Raw genomic sequence first — 21,310 nt, 5'->3', positions numbered from 1 at the left:
GACCAGAAGGCATGGAATATGATATTCTGGAAAGCAAGGGAACTGGGTCTACAACCAAGAATCAACAACCCAGCAAAATTGACTATATTCTTGCAGGGAAAAGTATGGTCATTTAATAAAATAGAAGACTTCTAAGCATTCATAAAGAAAAGACCTGACTTAAACAGAAAATTTGATGCCTAAACACAGAACTCAAGAAAATCACCAAAAGGTAATTAAGAAAGAGAAAAACAAACAAACAAAAAACTTTTTTTAAGGGACCCAATAAGTTTAAATGATTTGTATTCCAAAAGAAAAGATATATTGGCAAATCTTAAAAATTGTTATTATCATCAGGGTAGCTAAAAGAAGTATACTTAGAGGGAACAGTGACAAACTGTATAGGATGAAATGTCAAATATATATATATATATATTCACATATATAATTATATATATGTACTTACATTTATATAAAATATATATGCTTATAATTATATAAAAAGTATTTTAAAATATTACTTATATTTATATAAAAACTAGCAGTAAAAAAGAGGATAATACTAAGAGAAATGGGAAAAGAAATAAAATGGGGTAATTTTATATTTCATAAAGAAGAACATGGGGGAGGGAGAAGACCAATACAACAAAAGGGTGAAAAAGGTTGGAGACAATCTCCAAGAAAATTTTAATCATTACAGTGGGAAGGGTCAGAAAGGTTCAAATGGAAGGAAAACCTCCAACTCCAAATTCAGTCATCAACATCAACATCATCATCATCATCATCAACAACAACATCATCAACATTAACATCATGATCAACAATGTCATCATCAACATCAACAACAACATCTGGCCCAGGGAAGATTTTTGCTGGGTGTCCTAATTTAATAGCATACTATGCAGGGTAATGAATGAGAGTCAAAAGCCACTATGTGTCCTTTGGGGGTATAAAGAAAGCCTTCTTTTTCTCTGGACTCAGTTTCCTCATTTGTGTATGACTGAAGCTTACCTGGACTCTGCATTAAGTTAATCAGTTAAATCAAAGAATAAAGCAGGTATAAACAAGGAGGAAAAAAAAGAAATCAAAGTTTCACCTGGAGGAAATTGGGCAGAGGAGACTTAAGATAAATATGACATATCCTATAGAGATAATGCTTACAATAGTGGTGGATTACTAAATCATTTGTTTTTAATTGTGTGTTAAAATAAAACTGTATAATTCTCTTAACATATTAATGATGATTCAGCATATAGAGATACAATTTGCTCAAGCACAATTTTCTGACCTTAGTCTGCTATTAATCTGTTGGGAGCTATTAAGAGAAATTAGAATCTCAAGTAGATATTTTTATCTGGACCCCCTCAAAAGATCAATACAGACCGGCGGAGCCGTGTATTTATCTTTCCACCCTAAATAGGGACGAGACAGGTGTGAGATATTTAAGATAAAAATCTAAGATTCCTCTTTTGATTCCTTTCATAATTCTCACCTTCCTTCAAAATACATTATAGTCTTATTGAAAAAGCTTTGGGCTCTCAGCACTCCAGCAGGAGGGGGGTTAACTCTGTTCCCCTTTGCCCAAGAATACAGATGGCTGGTACGGCCAAGGCCGAACCCTTGGCAAGGCATTTTGCCCAGAATTAAAGTAAAATAATGAGGCTCAAAAAATTGTTTAATACCATCAAGGCTGAGAAACTGATGGGGCTTTCCGACCTAATGGAGATGTCCCAGGCTCCACTTAAAGATAACACATGTAGTTGATAGTTTAGCATAGGTTTTTGTCTATGCCTGAAGGCTTCTAAGGTTTTTGTTTTGACTATAGTAAAAATCTTGCTTTCTGTAACTGTGGGAAACTTTCTTGGACTTTTGGGGGAAAGGGATCTTTAATTTCCTTTATAATAAAGTGGCTACTTCAGTATTTCTTGAAGTACAATGAGCTAACAAGCCGTGCTTCCAGTCTGTTTCATTCTTTGCGTCCAACGACCACCCAGGCCACTCAGATTAGTCTCTGGTTATAGAGTATCGATCTCTATATTAATCAATGGAGAGAACATTTTTGAATGCTTACTGGAGTGGGTTAGGAATTTCTCTCTCTTTGACTTTCTTTATCTTTTATAATTTAAAAGGATATATTGTTTCTGAGAGAGAAAAAAATAGGATATCTACAAAAAATGGGCTCAATAGTGAAATTTAAAATAACATCTAAATTTTGAGATGCTTCAATATTTGAATAAACTATGATTTAAAAAAGGAAAAACACATTTAAGTCACAATCTGACCCCAACTTACCTTTATAGATTGATTTCCCATTACCTTGTTTTAAACACATTACATTCTGGTTAAACTGGTTTACTTGCTGTTTCCAGCACACAATCACCCTTTTTCCCCCCTACCCCCATCCCCTTGCCACACACACACACACACACACACACACACACACACACACACACACACCCCTTTAAAAAAGTTGTCCCTTTTTCCTGGAATGCTCTCCATTCTCCACTCCTCCTCTTGGAGCCCTTCACTCCCTTCAAGACTCAGCTCAAAAGGCATCTCCTACAAGAGGTCTTTCCTATTGCTCCCAGGTGTTACTGCTGCTGAAATGATTGTGTTATCAATTTTTTGTGGAACACCCACTCCCTCCTAGACAGGTTCAAAAGTATTTCCTGAGGGAAAGTCCAATACTATGTTTTGTGAATAAAGGAGATGCTTGATTTGCTGAAAGATTATTGTGTGACACTGCAGATCTGTTAAGGGGCAGATACTTGGGAAATAACAGGTTGAAGGAAGCAAGGCACAAACTTTTATGTGTCTATTATTGCAAACACTTGGAGCTACAGACACATGGGGGTTGCATGATCCTGTTGTTTGAGGTAAGGTATGAAATCTCATCCTAAGCCAAATGATTCCTTTACTCTTGCGCATTTTTTGCTCTATTTCCCTGGCTTCTGGTTATCACTTTACTTAGATATATTGGCTAAATTGCTGATCACTATTCCTGATGGACTTTGTGTAAACCAGGCTTTGGTGGGAAGAAGCCAAGCCGGCCATGTTAAACCCGCTGTTAGACCCCTCTTGAAATTGGACAGTGAAAGTAGAATGAATCATGGAGTTGAAAGTATTGTACTCCTTAGATGTACAGATATTTGAGCTGTGACAGATAATGTTTCTGGGAATGTGGTGATAGCAAAGTTATTTTGGGGCCCTTCAATCAATTAATAAACAAGAATTTATTAAATGCTTACTATGAACTTTAAATGACTTAACAGAGGAGCTCCTATTTGATCCTGGAGGTAATAGGGGACCATTGAAGTTTGTTGAGTTTGGTCAGTTACAGGGATAAGATTTGAGCATTATTCGATTAAAATTATTTTGGTGACTAGGGAATAGACTGACATAGGGAAAGACTTGAGATAGGGAAACCAAATAAGGAGTTTACTGTAATACTCTAGGACAAAGGTGATTAGGACCAGAACTGAAACAAAACTGTAGCCCTGTAAGTGGAGAGACAAGGAAGTATATGGGAGATATGATGGGGACAAATGACAAAAAATTGGCAGCTGTCAGATATGTAGGGAGATTAAGAGGAAGGAATCTAGGATGACACCAAAGACACAAATCTGCATGATTGGAAGAATGATGATTGCCTAAAAAAAAAAAAGAAGGGAAGTTCAGAAGAGGAAAGTGGGGATTTGGGAATGGAGATGGACAAAGAGTTCTATATTGGACATATTAAGTTTCATATATCTATGGATTATTTACTTTGAAATGACCTATAGGTAGTTGATAATGCAAATCTGGCATCCAAACTAAAGATATCAAGATTTTGGAGTCATCTGCATAGAGATGATAATTAAAACCATGGGAACTGATGAGATCACCAAGTAAAAAATTATATAGAGAAAAAAGAAAAAGTCTTGAGCAGTGCCTTGGGGGGTGGGAGTATACCCACAATAAGAGAAGCCTTTGCATGAATGATAGTCCTACTAGACAGAGAACAGATGAACAGGGACAACCAAGAGAGAAAAGAGAATTTCTGGACTAGAGAGTAGTTAACAATAGCAAATACAGTAAGCATTTCATAAGTAAGAAATCATTGATAACTTTGGAGAAGATGATTTCTGCTGTGATGAGGAGAATGAGTGATGAGAAGTTATATTGCAAAAGCTTTAGAAAATTATGAACAGAGGCAGTGGAGATAATGAATTAGGCAGTTCTTTCAAGGAGCTTAGGAGAAATGTAAGGAGAGAGAAAGTGAAAAGACTTCTTTAGGGATGGTTGAATCTAATGACTTTTTGTGCTTTTAATATTTTTATTGATATCTTTTGTTTTTACCTTGCCTAGATTTTCCCCATTTTCCTCTACTTTTTTTCTAATTCAAAGAACCATCTCTATAACAAAGATTTTTTTAAAAAAAAAATAAGTAGAGACACAAATTAAGCAAAATTAACACATTGAAGAAGTTTTATGTTGCCTATAGTATTTCACAAGTAGGGATCCTTGCCTCTGCAAAAGAGTGGAATAAGTTTCTCCTAATGAGTTTTTTTTTATTAAGATGAAGAAAACTTCAGCATATTTGTAGTTATCAAAGAAGGAAAGAGTAGTTGGGAGAGAATGAATATTATAGAGAGGGTGGATGATAAAGGGTGCAATATACTGGAGAAGATGTACATGCAGAGGAATTGCCTTCAGCAAGCAAAAGCCTCTTCTTCATTGTAGACTAGAGTAAAGGAGGATTCTTTCAAAGAGTTGTGAGAAGAAACACAGAAGAAAATATGGAATTTATGGCAAATGGCCTCAATTTTCTCAATAAGTGTTTGAAGCAATAAAGTATGGACTATATTACCTAAGAAGATAATAGAAGGGGTAGTATAGGAGATTTGAGAAGTAAAGAGGATTGGAATATCTGCTGTAGTGAGTGAATTAGAGAATCCAAGAGTAGTTTTGCTACTGGAAAGATTCTGTTGAAATCAGATAACTTAATTTTATAGCCCCAAGGTATAACTTCTTCCAGTTCTGGACAGTAATACTTGGAAGAGGTAGATGATGGGATTAATACATATGGGAATTTGACAAAGCAAGAAGTCAAGGAAGAAGATATTCTAGGGTAGAGGATGGTGGAGAACTTAACTAACAGAGAATAGGAATGGAGGAAAGTGTAGTCAGAGCAGGGTTAATGACCTAGGAAGGTACTAAGGGGTGGAGGGAATAGCAACAACGGTAAGAATGAAGATTAGGTTTAGGAAGGGTGGGATGTGGAGTAATTAGATACTATGATTAGATAGAAGAATTTCAGAGTTCTTAAACATAGTAGCAAAACATCTGCAAGATCAAGGATGCCACTGTCCCTGTGGACAACTCAGCTAGAGTACTTTATAGCATTGCTTACACTGAAGAAGTGGAAAGTTAGGGGGTTTGGAACATTAATATATATGTTGAAGTCCACTAGTAAACGGAAAGGAGTTGAGTATATAAGGAGCCTGAGTCATGCATTGAACTAATTGAGAAAGGAGGGAAAATATACTGGGAGCCAGTAGAAAAAGAAATCATCATGATTTTTATTGGGTGATACATTTGGATTGAGTGAACCTCAAAAGAGGAGAGGTTGCTGAGTGATAAAGGTAGAGGAAGTTTAGAAATGTCAGTGGAAAGATCAAGAAGCATGCTAATTCCTATTCCAGAACCAGTTTGTTAAAGGTTATCAAAGAAAGGCAGAGTTGACTTTACATGTTGGGATTAAGTCAACTTCAGAGTTGGATCATTACCAGAAACATTAGTTTTTGAGGGAGAACCAGGTTGCCAAAATGAAGCTGCCAAAAGAAGAAAATCCAAGAATCATCAATAGGATATCTTGAGCCAGGATCTGGAATATGGAGGAGTTGGAAACTAATAGGAATGGTAAGTTGGGGAACTTCCAATGTTCAGTGCTCTCCTTGTGCCTTGTATATTCATATGCATGTTGATAATGCGTATTCACATTTTTGGAAATGCCACTTGCTGTGGCATAGACCTACTTGTATGCAAATTTTTCTTTTCTTTTTCCTAAGAAAGACACTCTGGTGGGCTTTTGAGCATTAATTCTCTCTTATATTTCCTATTAAAGTGAAAAGAATTTATTGTCAAGACATGCTGCCTTTTTCTTAGTCTATGCGATCTTGGGCAAGGTTCGCAATCTGGTGTGGATTGGTTTTGGCAGCCAGAGTGATCATGAGTTCACTTCCACTGCAATGAGCTCATTTGTGGTAATGTTTACCAGCCCTTGATCAATTTGGGATTTGCTTTTCAATCCGCAAAGTGAGATATGAATTGTTAAGAGAAGAGGAAAAAGTCATGGATCCATAAATCGAGAGTCCACCTTAGAGGTCATTTTAGTCTTACTCTTTCTATAGATAGAGAAACTAAGAACCAGAGAGGTTTAGTAGCTTTCCCAAGTTCAAAAGGGATTAAGTATCAGAGCCATTATTTGAACCCTAGTCATTTAACTCCACACACTTACACTCGTATTGCACTGAGGTATGCCACTTTACATGGCAAGATGAATTCTGGAGAACATCTGTTGTATTCCTACTTAGGATTTCTTTAATACTAACAACAAACTGATTACTTGAAAGTTTTCATTATGAGTTAGACAGGATGTTAGTCTGATTTTTAAAAAAAAAAAATTTAGAAATCCACTGAAATAGACATATTGAAAAATTAAAATGAATTATTCTAATGATGTCTCACCCCTTATGTGTCTACTTTTTTATTTTTGATTAATTCTGAAACTCAATCAAAGAGACATTTTCATCTAATAAAGGTCCCAGGAGTAGAGCATCTTGTTAGTTACATTAATTGGGACTGAGAGAATATGAAACACCCCTCTTACAATTATATCAGTAGAAAATGATCATAAAAATGACTTTATAATCAGACAATTAAGGCCCAGGTTTACAATATGGCCCATCACTATGAAACTTCTCCATCTTCCAGTGTGGTTCAGAGTTCTTCAGGTTTCCTCAGATTACATAATGGCCTCATTTTATAAATGGTTAGTGATGCTAAAAGCAATTGCCCTTTATTGTGAATGCATGTTAACTCTCACAATGGAAAGCCTTGGTTCTAGATTAAGAATCTAGGGACAAGTGGTTTGGAGGTTGAGGGGTGGGCTGGAAAAAGGGATTCAAATGAGATATTCAGGTCAAAGGATATATCAACATCATATTCACTGGAAATGCAAGTTTACAAATGAACCAGCTGCCAAAAGTTATAGCCACGACTCAGCCAGAGGAATTGGCGATACCAAATTTCAGATAAGACAACCTTCCAATTATAATAGTATGAAAAGAGCAAATGAAAAATGCCTTCCTATCCTATCACACAAATTATAACAGTATCTTATTCTTGCTTTATCCTTGAAGAAAGACCTGGTTTTTACACACACACACACACACACACACACACACACACACACACAAGATCATCTCAATGATGTAGGTGAGAGACAGGAACTATTACAGCCTTGTCTAATGGGCTTCCTAACTCTGATATCATAGGCAGATAAACATCAATCATTGAGATTTTTATAGGTTATGGACCTTTTTCTCATAGAAGATTCCATAAATGTGGAAGATTTCAAGAAAGGAGTAAGGTTGGGTAGTCCAGGAGGAGAAAGCCAGAATGTTCTTTCTCCTCAACTATGCCTTTTTAAAATCTTTGATTTCCTTTCATTCACAGCTCAACTGCCAACTTCTCCAAGAGGACTTTTTTAGCCATCTAGTGTCTTTTCCCCTAAAGCAAGGATTCTAAACCATTTTTGTTTCATGTACCCCTTTAGTAATCTTTGGACTCTTCTTTAATAAAATGTTTCTAAATCCATAAAATGAGTGACATAAACTTACAAAGGAAAATGACATATATCAAAAGTTATCAAAATATTTAGAAAGTTGTGAAATAATATGCTAGTTTATCAATGTATTAAATAATAAGAAAATACATTTGAAACATAGTTAAATTTTATTTTTTAAAGATATGTCAGTCAGTGTGAACATGTTGTTTAATTAGAATAAAACATTAAACTGTGAGGTCTTCAACAAGATAACACATATGTCATGTCAGTTTTGATTTTTTTGTTTGGTGGTTACACTTCTTGAAAATCTCAGTTCACAAAGATATATTGTCAAGTGGAATTAGAGCTTCTATAAAAGTGAGGACAGGATTTTCTTAAGGAATGCCTGAAACTGCCAAGAATTTTTGAGTTAAACTCCAATTGTGGTAAGATTTTGTTCTAAGATCAATGAGAATGGGCAGCTGGGTAGCTCAGTGGAGTGAGAGTCAGGCCTAGAGACAGGAGGTCCTAGGTTCAAACCCGGTCTCAGCCACTTCTCAGCTGTGTGACCCTGGGCAAGTCACTTGACCCCCATTGCCCACCCTTACCAATCTTCCACCTATGAGACAATACACCGAAGTACAAGGGTTTAAAAAAAATATATATAAGAATTAAGATCAATGAGAAGCTCTCTACTCACAAAATTGACAAGTATAAGTTGTACATATGTAATTTTTGTATGACCCACATCATTGTACAATCTGGTAGGAATAATAAAAAATTACTTTAAATAATAACACACTTTGAGAGTTATCACCACCATCAGGTTCATTTGGGCTAGTGTGGCTCTTAGATTCAATCTCACACACCCCAATTCTATGTAATAAAATGTTATGTACCTTACATAGAGTTAAGAATTCTCATTTGAACTGTCCCTTTAAATTTTTTAAAAATTTTTATTATTATGAAAAACACACTTCCATATTGGACATTGTTGTAAGAGCACACTTGTACTAAATCAAAACTCCCAAATAAAACCATAAATACATTGATATGAAAGATAATATGCTTTGATCCTCATTCTTCCAACTCCAACAGTTCTTTTTTCCTCTGGAAGTGAATAGCATTCCCCATCATAGGTCTTTCAAGATTGTCCCAGATCATTGCATTGCTGCTGAGTAGTCAAGTTTTCACAGTTGATCATCATTCAGCATTGCTGTTACTGTGTACAATGTTTTCCTGGTTCTGCTTATTTCACTCGTTATCAATTCATGCAGGTCTTTCCAACTTTTTCTAAAATCATCCTGCTTATCATTTTTTATAATGAACTGTCCCTGTTTGCAAAACTTTTATAAAAAGTAAAAAGTACTTATCTCCTTCCACTTATTGTTCAAACAAGATAGATGGTAGTAGCTGAATTACTACAAGGTACAAAGTTGCCCCATAATAGGTCAGCTAACTTGCTCTAAGGTCTGTAGGTAGAAAGACTATAATCACATATGATGCTGTGGTGGGTCTAAGTTATATTAATTTCAAAGTAGTGATGAATATAACAAGAACAAGTATTTTAAATTATCTTTAAGGTTTACAAAGCAACATGTATATGTTATCTCATTTGATCTTACCAGCAACAATATGAGACAGGCTTTGTTATTATCATCCCCCTTTTACAGAGGAGGAAATTGAAGTTCAGAGTAGGTAAATGAATTTCTAAGGATCCAATAAGTTTTTGCAATAGGATTTAGACTCAAAACTTTCTGACTGAAGATCCAAATTCTATCAATGGCACTGTTTCATTACCTAACAATATTTTGGGATATTTATAACAAATACAATATGCTATTAAAATAGTGATAATTTCAGTTGGTATCAGAGTCACAGGTACTGTCAGTACTGTGTAGCCTACATTTATAATTGAAGGAAATGCTAAATTTCAATTAGAGATTAGTGAAAATAAATACTCAATTTTTTCCCCAACCACTTTCACAAATCCAGGTTAAGAACCTCTGCTCTAATATTACTTCTCTATGTATCTTGTATGTGTATATAAGTAAATGTTGTTCTCCATGAAGACAGGTTCTCTCTTTGTCCTTTTCTTTCTATTCCTAATGTAATAATTAAAATTAAATTATGAGGCTGTTAGTAGTTTTAGTAGCTTTATTACATTAAAGTAGAGATATTAACAAGAGGGAAATGTAGCAAAGAGGTAGGGAGTTGCCTAGCCTACCGCCCTATGTGCTGTTCTGATGGAATCCAGCTCACCACCTACAGGGTTCAATTCTCCATTCAGAAGTCCATGAAGAGTCTCTTCAGCAAGAGTCACCAGAGCAAGAATGTCTTGTCTCAGAGTCACTAGAGCCAGAGAGTCACCAGCTCCATAGTCAGAGTCAGAAACTGAATCTGAATGTGAATCTGAATGTCTTCCAGACCTTTGGTCTTGCCTTTATAAGCAGTTTTCTCCACCCATTAACTCTCCCAGGTCACATCTCAGGAACCAATCATAGTTCCTTAATTTTACTAGCATTGCTGGGGGGTGGGGTGGAGGAGGCAGTACTTGTGGGATCAATTTCCTGTCTTGTTGGTTTCAACTTCCTTTCACTGTTTCACTGTGGGAGTGTGTATCCCTGCACATCTCAATGGTAAAGCATGTCTATGTCTCTGATTAAATTAAAAGGGAGGGAAATTCCAAGTCCCTGATTGATTAAATTAAAACAAAGGGAGATGAATTCCTTTGTCACACTACTGCTTAGTATGGTGCCTCACATATAGTTAGTTGACCCTTGATAAATGTTTATTGACTGCTTAATTGGAGAGTTTTCCTAGAGCAGATGTGGTCTATTATAAGAATACTAAAGTTTTTTTTGACTATCATAACACAAAATGCCTTGAGTAACCTGAAAGAATATAAAATATTTGTAGAAAAACTTCAGTTCTTCACAAAAGCTGTGCTTTCATCAGTACCAATTCTCCTTCCTCCTACACAGTTCACAACTCCTATATCCCTTAGTAGACAGTTTCATGAATTGCTGTGGCCAAAAGAATTTACCCGCTTGTAGCCAATTTTCTGATTGATGGCGAGTCTCTCTAAGCTTAGACTGGCCTTCGGACTCCAAACATGCAATCCATCACAGGCCTCTAACTGAAGTGTTTTCAGCTTAGGAGGACCTACAAGAACTTGTGGTTTACAGGCAAGGTCTTCAGAAACCCGCAAACACCATCATGCAACAATGAGGTATCAGAGGAGTATGTTGGTGGACAAGCCATATTAAAGGGATCATTGTAGCTCATTTATCCAGTAGTTTAATGTTTAGAAAGTACTTTCTTCCCAAAAACTCTATGAGGTAGCTGAGACAAGTATTATTAATCCCATTTTATTGCTGAGAATTTTTACTGACACTAAATTGGTCTGCCCAAACTAACACGACTGATAATTGCTAGAGCCAAGATTCGAAACTAGGCTTCTGACCCCATACACGGTGCTATTTCTAACAGAATAAAATGTCTATAAGTTTGTATACATCTATTTATGTATAGATGGCAAAATATACAAGAGTGATAGCATGAGATAGCAAATAAATGGAAGGCTCAGTCGGCATTTTCTGGGTCCAATTTTCACCTTTGATTCTATGACCCATATTGTCATCCTAGGCAATTCATCTAACCTCTCAGTGCCTCACATGATTCTGTAAGATTGTGGCACAGAAAACTGTTGATCTGCAAATCTTAATGGGTAGAGAGAGTTTGCTCCCTAGGAGCTCCTTCTGCGGATGAAACCATAGATCTGGTGATATATGCACAATATACAATTTAGTCCATGTGTATTTGAATTATAATTCTTTTTACCATTATATATATGCATATATATATAATATATATAAATATTTTATTGTGATTGAATTTTTATAAACCTACATATTTATACAAAGAAAGTTCCCCATCCATAGATGTCTGGTAAAACTCAGAGCTCAGTAAAATATATTGCACATACTGCCATGTCTATGTTTGTGCATGTGTGTGTACAAGGGTGTTCTGAAGTCAATTCAAACTGGCTCTCAAGTCAATTGTATGGGCAGCAAGATGGCTCAGTGGATAGAGCACTAGGCCTAGAGATAGGAGGTCCTGGGTTCAAATATGACCTCAGACACTTCCTAGCTGTGAGAACTTAGACAAATCACTGAATCCCAAGTGCCTAGCTCTTAAGCTCTTTTGCCTTGGGACCAATACTTATTAACAGTTCTAAGATAGAGTTTTTAAGAAAAAGAGAGTCAAAAATTTCATACCTTGGAAGTTGGCAAGTGCTAAAAAACAGGGCTTGATTTATTGCTTTGTTAATTATATAGACTTAAGAAAGTGATGGAGAAAATGTTAGTAATGCAGATTAAACTTTAAACTGTGTTAGGTGTGTGTATATACACACACACAGATATGTGCATATATCAGAAAGCCATTTAAACATTATCAGTACAACCGTGTAATATGTAAATACAGGCATACATACATGAATCAAATCACAAAACTATATTTGAACAATTTCCAAACAATGATCTAAAACTGATAACTGTAGTTTAAAGTACGTAAGATAAAATCCATTAACAATCCTGGGTCTCCTTGTATGTCTCTGACACAGATGAATAACTACATAAGTCACATTCATCCAAAGGCTGGCCTTTGAATAAGTTTACATCTCCCAGGACCAGGACCACATCCAGGTTTAATTCCAGACCCAATACATTTCCAGACAAATAGATAAATAAATCCACTCTCTCAAGTGTCATTCAGTACCCTCCCTCCTGGTAATGCCTAAGAGGGAATTTCATGTAATTGGTGTTTTAACCAAGAAGATGTGGATGATTTCTGCCCTCAGGAAGTTCACCATCAGCTAGACAGAACATATAAACATATACACAGTACAAAATGGTACTGTGATTGAAGAAGCTGTAGAAGCCACCAAATTTCCTAATAGCTTTTCATGTGAAGCCTTCAGACATTAATCATTATAAGAGTTCAGATGAAAGAGAAATCATTTGAAGCTATAGTGATTCTGTGATCATGACATGCTTTCCAGAGGAGATGAGATTAGAGATAGGTCAGGCTTAGAGAATTGAAGGGAGTTGGGATGAAATTCAAAGGAAAGAGTATTTAAAAAGTAAGAGAAGACAGAGTAGAACAGAATATTGACTACCAACTCAGCAAAGGAAACAGTCACAAATGTCTTTGAATAAGACAGCCTGGTTTCTGGGTAGAAATGCTGCTTCTTTGGGGCCTTTTGCCAGTGATGATATACTCTATCTATTAACTACTCTCTTGTGAAATATATACTTATGGCACCTGTCTAGCAGCTACCTTTCCTTATGTTACCAAAATAACTTAAGCCTCTTGGGTTTTGTCCTGGAATCAGAGCCATATCCTGGAGAAGCACCATAGGATCATACATTTAGAACAGAAAAGATCAGTGGACATCATCTATTCTGATAACCTCTCTGTGTAGATAATAAAACTGGGGCTTAAGGATTCTGAGTAACTTGCCTGAGACTACACTGATAATAGTCATTGGAAGTAAGCTATGATATAAACAACACTGGAAGAATATTCTTTCCTGTGTACTATAATACTTCCCCAAGGTACCTGATTTACTGAGTTTTGGGGCCAGACTCGTGTTCCCTTCAGTCATGGCAGACTAAGATGTATACTAAGACTATTGGTGAACATCATTTTTAAAAAATAAAAATAATCACTAATAACATCTGTTGACTTCAATTTTCTTCAGAAATGGTGACAGCAGATGTTACACTTGACTATCCTCTGCAAGCCGTAAAGTGATGAGGAAGATATATATCATAAATCATAAAGCTTGTAAAATATTGAGATTCTCTAGGGAAATAAGGAGCTCCTATTTCAGAGATCCTTCAAAAATTTGAGATGTGAAAAAACATTTTTTTTCTTTAATCATTTGGGTGAGGTGCCTTGTGAATGTTGTCTTCACTGACATTATTCCCTTCTCATCATTCCAGACACCCTTTGTCTAAGGGAAGGTGTGTTGACATAATTTGGTGGTAGGCATATGAGCATATGTAGGCCACAGACTCAACCTGGCAAGAGTGGTTAGTCCTGATTGTCTGGATGTTAGTGCTGTTCTGAACAAACTAATGAATTCAACTAATGTCATTAGAATTGGGACAAGTTGAATGCCTTTAAGGTGTTCTGAGTTGGGGATGAAGCACCATTTTGGAATGTATCTGAGAGGGAATAGAAGACCTAAGTAGGTCGACTGTCTAGAATATGATGACAGAAGTCAAAGGTTAGATTCAACCACATTGCTCTGAATAGGTTTCTTCTGTATAGTTTTTGTTCCTCTTGTCCCTATGTTTCACGTACATGTTGCCCAGGCTCCCTTATGTGGACTTTCCCTCCCTAAAAATTATCCCAGGTTCATGTTACATTTAGAGTTAGCATTAACTCCAAGCTACAGCTCAGGAACCCCCACCGACATTTTTTTCTCTAGACACATTAGTTTCCTTATGTACAAAATGATATTTTGTTTAAAGTGAAGCTTTGGCCTTAATGAAAAAGTCACCCCCCCCTCAAAAAAAAATAAAGATGTTTTCCCAGTTGCAGATGTTTTACAAGTAGAGAAGTCTGCCAAAACCTAGAGGACTACTTGGCCTGGATGGCCAACCCTCCAACAGTAACATCAGTTATACAAGAAGGAAAACGTTCCCATTGTGCAACCACCGCTGTTTTATGAGGATGAGCTTCAGCCTTTCCTTGGCTGACCAAAGGCCTATGGAGAATATTTCCCTGCCCTGGAGCCAGAGGAAATGAGAAGCCTCAAGCCAGACTGTTCCTTCAGAAATGAAGTCCAGTTGCATCATTCAGAAAATGATACCCACCTGGAGCTGAAGAGTCTGAACTTCTGTTCTCCTGTTATTCCATTCCAGGCCATGGATCATTAGTGGATCCGGTTCTTTAAGACCTTTCAATAATTTATTAAAAATATTTTTTTTCTGTTGATGACTAAGTGAAGTGATGAGAGCTCTCTTGGGACCAATTTTAGGCCAAGGACACATTGGGTCATTCACAGGAAAGCCAAAGTCTTCTTTAAGTCAATGACTCAAGGACCAGATCTGTGTTGCTCTTGGGGAGTGAGACGGGATTTCCATTTTAGGTTATCAGAGACAGATTTTTAGTTTTATTGCATGGAACAATAGAAGTCATAGAATCAAAGACTGATGGAGTTGGAGGGGATTTTAAAATGTGAAATGTCGGAGTTGGAGGAACTTCAGACATCACTCAGGTTCATTCCACTTCCCTTAAAGAATGTTTGTCCAAAGATTACCCAGGAACTTGGTAACAGGCATAAGTCTGGAAACCAGGCTGTCTTTCTCTTTCTACTTCCCCAGAACCAACCCTAAAAAGTTTGTGTCCCCTTTCCATTGAACAAATAGAAAGAATCTTGGATTTGGAGTCAAAGGTTCTGGGATTGAACTCTAGCTCTGCTACTTGATATCTGTGCAGTCTTGGGGTCTATTTAAGTCACTTAATCTCTCCAGGCCTCATTTTCCCCCAATAATAAAGGAAGCGATTTGGATGTAAAGATCTCTGAGGTTCCTTCTAGCTCTAGGTCTATGACCAGTAAGGTTTTTTTTGTTATTGTCATTTGTTTTTAAGTAAAACTTCACTTTTGCAAAACAAATTATTTTCTTTTCATTTTCTGCTGGAAATCTTCTTTTACTGGACTACATTGGCAAAACATAAGGATTTATGGCACCTTTAAACCTTGTACTTACCTAAATTAATGCCATTTATTGCACCTTTATTAAAATTAACAATACAGTATGGTATAGATCAGTGATTCCAAAAGTGGGCACTACCACCCCCTGGTGGGTGCTGCAGCCATCCAGGATAGCGGTGATGGTCACAGGTGCATTTATCTTTCCTATTAATTGCTATTAAAATTTTAAAAAATTAATTTCCAGGAGGCTAAGTAATATTTTTTCTGGAAAGGGGCCTATAGGCCAAAAAAGTCTGGGAACCACTGGATAGAGAGTTGAAGGAAGACCTTACTTCAAGTCTTATCTATGTCACAAACTGACTGGATAACCCTGAGCAAGTCACTTAATCCAGAAATGTCAAATTTGAGACTGCCTCTGACCAGCTAAACTCTAGAGTGCAGCTGAACCAGATTAAAATTAATTGGGGAAAATTTAATAAAATAAAAAATATATAATGTCAATTTGTAGGTTTCTAAGTTAAGTAGCCTGAAGAGAACTATTTGAGTTTGATACCACTGACTTATTCTATCACACTTAGATAATTCTCTAGGCGTATACATTGAAAAAAATGCAGACCTTCATTAGTAAAGGAATTTTCTCATCTGGTAGTTCCCTATATTAATTAAATCACAGGTCCAGTCTACTATTATATTTATAACTAAACATTTATCTTGCCTCCTTTCCCTTCTGCAGAAGCAAGTGGTAGTGACAATAGGATTGATCTAGGAACAAAGGGTCATTGATTAAATGGAAGATAAATGTAGGAAAGGCATTCTCATTCAATTTATTACTATGTCATCCCATCAAAGCTAGGAGGTGGAGGATACAGAGTTAAATTTTATAATGTTTTTACTAGGGAGATGAGAGCCCCAAATTCCAGTGAACTATAATACTTGATGCTTATTTAGCAATCCATCCACATACAACATCTCATTCAGTCCCCACAAATCTGTGCATGTTAGGTAGGAAAGCTATTATTATCCTCATTAAATGAGTATATCAAAGCTTAGAAAGGAGGCTTGTCCAAGCTCACATAGCTCGAAGATCTGGCTCTTGAACATGTTCTTCCTTTCAGAAGTCACCCCAAAGTTTTGGGGGGACAAGAGTATTTTAATTTGTGTTTTTTCTATCATCAGCACATAGTATAGTACCTGGCACATATTAGGATTCAATAAATACCTGAATTGGATTGAGTTGAAGTCTTCTGCTTTCAAGTTCATAGTTCTTTCCACAGTGCATTTCAATAATATTATCTGCTGGTAGGTGGCTCAGTGGATTGAAAGCCAGGCCTAGAGATGGGAAATCTTGGCTTCAAATCTGGCCTTAGACATTTCCTATGTCTGTGTGACTTTGGGCAAGTCACTTAACCCCCATTGCCTAGTTTTTATTCATACACAATATTGGTTCTATGATGGAAGGTAAAGGTTTAAAAAGTAATAATAATATCTACAGCTTTGTGGGGAAAGTTGAGGCTGGTGGATATCTTGAGTTCTAGAGTTCTGAACTGCATTTGGCCAAGCCAATTGGGGATCTACCTTCAGTTTGGCATTAATAGGGTGAACTCTCTGGGAATATGGGTGCCACCAGGTTGATTGAGGAGAGGTGAACCAGCCTATGTTAGAAATTAAGCAGGTCAAAACTTCCATGCCCATCACTCTTGGGATGGTGCCTCTGAGTAACCCTAGACTTTTGGCTTGAATGAGATAGAGAGAAGGAGGGGGAGAAAAAAAAGTCTGTTCCTTTCCTATGTGAAAAATGAAGCCCAGAAAAGCAAAATGGTTTACCTATCTCCTCATTCACCTGAGGAATAGAGAGCTGAGCATGTAAAGAAGCTCATTAGGAAAATGAAGTGAATAAAATTGGTCCAGTCAGTGTCTGCGAAAACTAAAGCTTCTAGGTGATATTTGGTGCCAGTAATGCCATGCAAGTACTTTCCAAGCAGTAGATGGCTCATTTTGTAATCACTAAAGCAGAGCCCAGGAGACAGCAATTGGATCCTACTGCTTGCTTTCCTTAATGGAACAAGGCTCTTCACACATCCTAGTTTTGGGTATTGATCTGCACTAAGGAAAGATTTCCTTGACGTCCTCGATGTACTCTTCAGGATGGAAAAACACACTCACAGAGCAAATTGAACCAATTATCTGTCTCCAGGGATATTTTACTGTTTAATGAAGTGCCATTATTGGCTATGACTCACTTGAGAAAATGGTTGTCAAATCTGATAATACTACCAGTCAGTGACAGAGGCTGAAATCAGAGCTATCTGATTTATATAAGAGCCTCAGCATCTGGGGAGCATGGGCTCACCTAGGACGAGGATGCTAGGGAAAGAAGTGCATGCAGGAACAACCCAAGTTTTCTAAGCTGCTAAAAGAGGAAGAAGCCATCCTTTGGACCTCCTCACCCCACTCCTCGTGGAAAAGATAATTGGGAGAGAAGCATATCTGGGGATGGTGCCCTTGGGGTTCTCTAAATTACCTACCTTGAGGTAAAGTTCCCTAGTTTTTCTTTGCTGAAAAGAATTATTCTGCTCTTTGAATTCTTACCTTGCTCTTCTTTGTAATTCAAGGTGTGCTTAGTAGGTGTTCTGAGTAACTGTATCAGGATCCTTTGTGGATCTGTACAAGTTTATTTTAATTAAAAAATAATTATTGATCTGCACTAATAATAGAGTATTAGCACTAAAGCAGAGTATTAGTAGTGGAGTAATAATAGAGTATTAGTATTAAAGTTTCCAGAGTGGGTTATCTATTGCAAAAGAATTATTTTATTTAAAAAGTGGTCCTTCCTGAGGACAGCTAGGTGGCTCAGTGGATTAAGAACCAGGTACAGAGACAGGAGGTCAAATCTGGCCTTGGATACTTCCAGCTATATGACCCTGGGCAAGTCACTTAACCCCCATTGACTAGCCCTTATCACTCCTCTACCTTGCAACCAATATGCAATATTAATTCTAAAACAGAAGATAAGGGTTTTTTAAAAGAGTGACCTATCCTGCAAACCCAAGAGCCTTATAGGAAAAAAGATGAATGTTCAATAATAAAGAGCTTAAACATTTTTAGAAAGGCAAAAAATATTTGTTTATTTATTATATTAAAATTCCCATTTAACTCCCTCCCTCCCCCATTGGAGAAGGTATCATTTGACAAAAAGATTATATATGTATATATATATATGTATGTATGTATAGCTATGTCTTATTTATTTTTATTTATCAGTTCTTTCTCTGGAGATGAACATATTCAAGTCATTTCCTGACACAATATTTCTGTTACTGTATATAATGTTCTTTGGGTTTTGCTCCTTTCACTTCATTATTTTATATAGGGCTTTCTGTGTTTTTCCAGAATTAATCTGTTTGTTATTTCACATGGTGCAGGGATGCAGTAGTATTCTATCACAGTCATATGCCTCAACTTGTTTAGTCATTCCCCAATTGTTTGGGCATCCCTTGAATTTCTAGTTTCTTGCCACCACAAAGAGAGCTGCTATATATATATATATATATATATTTTAGAACATATAGATTCTTTTCTCTTTTCCCCCAATTGCCTTAGGAAATAAACCTAATAGTAGTATAAGTGGGTCAAAAGATATACAATTTTATAACTCTTTGAGTATGATTCCAGATTGTACTCCAAAATGGTTAGATCAGTTCGCAGTTCCACTAACAGTGTATGAGTGTCCCCATTTTTTCCATATTCCCTAACATTTGTCATTTTAGCCAATCTGATAGGTGTAAGATATCTCAGAGTTGTTTTAATATGGAGACAATATTAAATAGTATCAGTGATAATGAGCATTTTTGTTTCACTCCTAATCTCATAGGGAAATATTCTAACTTATTCCCATTACAAATAAAGTTTCCTGCTGATTTTAAGTATATACTTTTTATTATTCTAAGGAAAAATTCATTTGTACTCTATGCTTTTAAGCATTTTTAGTAGGAATGAATGCTGCAAGTTTGTGTGTATGTGTGTGTAGTATGGGGCTAATGGAGCTGGAAATTTGAGGATCCTAGAATATGCATGTCAATTTATCCACCCATTCAAGAGTCTATCCCCATTAAAAACTTTTTTTAAACAAAAATTTATGTTATCTTCTTCTGACTCCTCTCGAGATCTTTTTATTATCTCCAGATAATTTGATAATGACGGCTTAGTTGATAAGGAGTATGGACACTGAAGATCTTTTAGCTCATGCTTCCAGCTCTGTCTCTGGCTGCATGGAGTTTATTATATATATCTCAAGACTCATTCCACACAAAAGAACCCCCCCAAAATTTCGCATTTGCACAGAAATACAAATCATATCATATCAAAACACAAAAGAATTTCATTGACTTCCAAAATAGAACAAGGCTAAGGTCTGCATCCTTATCAGAAAGCTGTGTCAGGGAATATTTTCTCAGGGGCAAAATGCTCCTCCTGGAGGAATTTATGACCTTGAGTGTCTAAACTACTTTTGAAACAAAAACAGTTGTATTTCTGACCAAAGGAGAGAATGTTAACCTCTTGACTGTTGGTTTGCTAGGAGCTTAAAGCTTTTCATTAAGGAAAGGTGTGGATCAGAAAAGGAGTCAAAAGAGTTCCAGGTTAAGATGGCGGCAGAGTAAGAAGCAGCTCTTAACCTCTCCTGACCGAAACACACAAAACTCCTCAAGGGGACATAAAAACAAGTCCAGACTAACGGAGGAACCCCCACAACAGGGCACAGCGTGGAAGGTACGTGGAATCGAGGCATTTCCAGGCTATAAAGGGGTGAAACAGCCATCACGAAATCGCGGGCTGAGCAACCACCCCACCCCCACCCCTCCACACACAACATCTATAGCTCCGAAGCCAGCTAAAAAGAAATAGAGCAAGTTTGGGGCACCCATCGAGTTATTGGCAGCTCCGGGGCCTGTTCCTGAGAGCAGCAAGACTTAGGACCCCATTAAACCAAAAAACTCAGGCGAAATCTGAGCGCGGGAGCAGGACGCAGGGCGCACAGTGCAGGCTGAGCAGAGCGCAGGCACTGCGGAGGCGTGGGTGGAGGCAGACACAGCCAGGAACTAAAGCCTAAGTGGGGAACCAGTGTGGACCGGTATACGACTGTGGAAGCAGCGCCCTGAGACTTGTAAAGAAACCTCCCGCAGAGGATCAAGCAAGGGGGTCTACCAGGGGGCTTGACCTTGGAAAAAACCAGAACTCAGACCTCAGGAGCCAATAGATCGCGGACAGACACTGAGCGCGAGGATAAATCTGAGAAGCTGCTGGGGTAATGATGGCTACTCAGCCTCAGGAAGTTCAGAAGAGAAAGAATAACAACAAGAAAAAGAAGTCTTTAACACTCCACAGCTTTTACACAGAGAAAATCCAGACGACTTGAATATAAAGAGGGAAACTATAAACATGTTAAGTGAACACAGAATAGTATACTTGTCAGATCTCTGGGAAAGGAAAGACTTTAAAACCAAGCAAGAGTTAGAGAAAATTACAAAATGTAAATTAAATGGTTTTGATTATATTAAACTAAAAAGTTTTTGTACAAACAAAAACAATGTAGTCAAAATCAGAAGGGAAACAACAAATTGGGAAAAAATCTTTATAACGAAAAACTCTGACAGGGGTCTAATCACTCAAATATACAAGGAGTTAAAGCAATTGTATAAAACATCAAGCCATTCCCCAATTGATAAATGGGCAAGAGACATGAATAGGCAATTTTCAGGTAAAGAAATCAAAAGTATCAATAAGCACATGAG

This window comes from Gracilinanus agilis, chromosome 1 (assembly GCF_016433145.1).
Source record: "Gracilinanus agilis isolate LMUSP501 chromosome 1, AgileGrace, whole genome shotgun sequence".
Taxonomy (NCBI): Eukaryota; Metazoa; Chordata; class Mammalia; order Didelphimorphia; family Didelphidae; genus Gracilinanus; species Gracilinanus agilis.
This window is presented reverse-complemented; position numbering follows the sequence as displayed.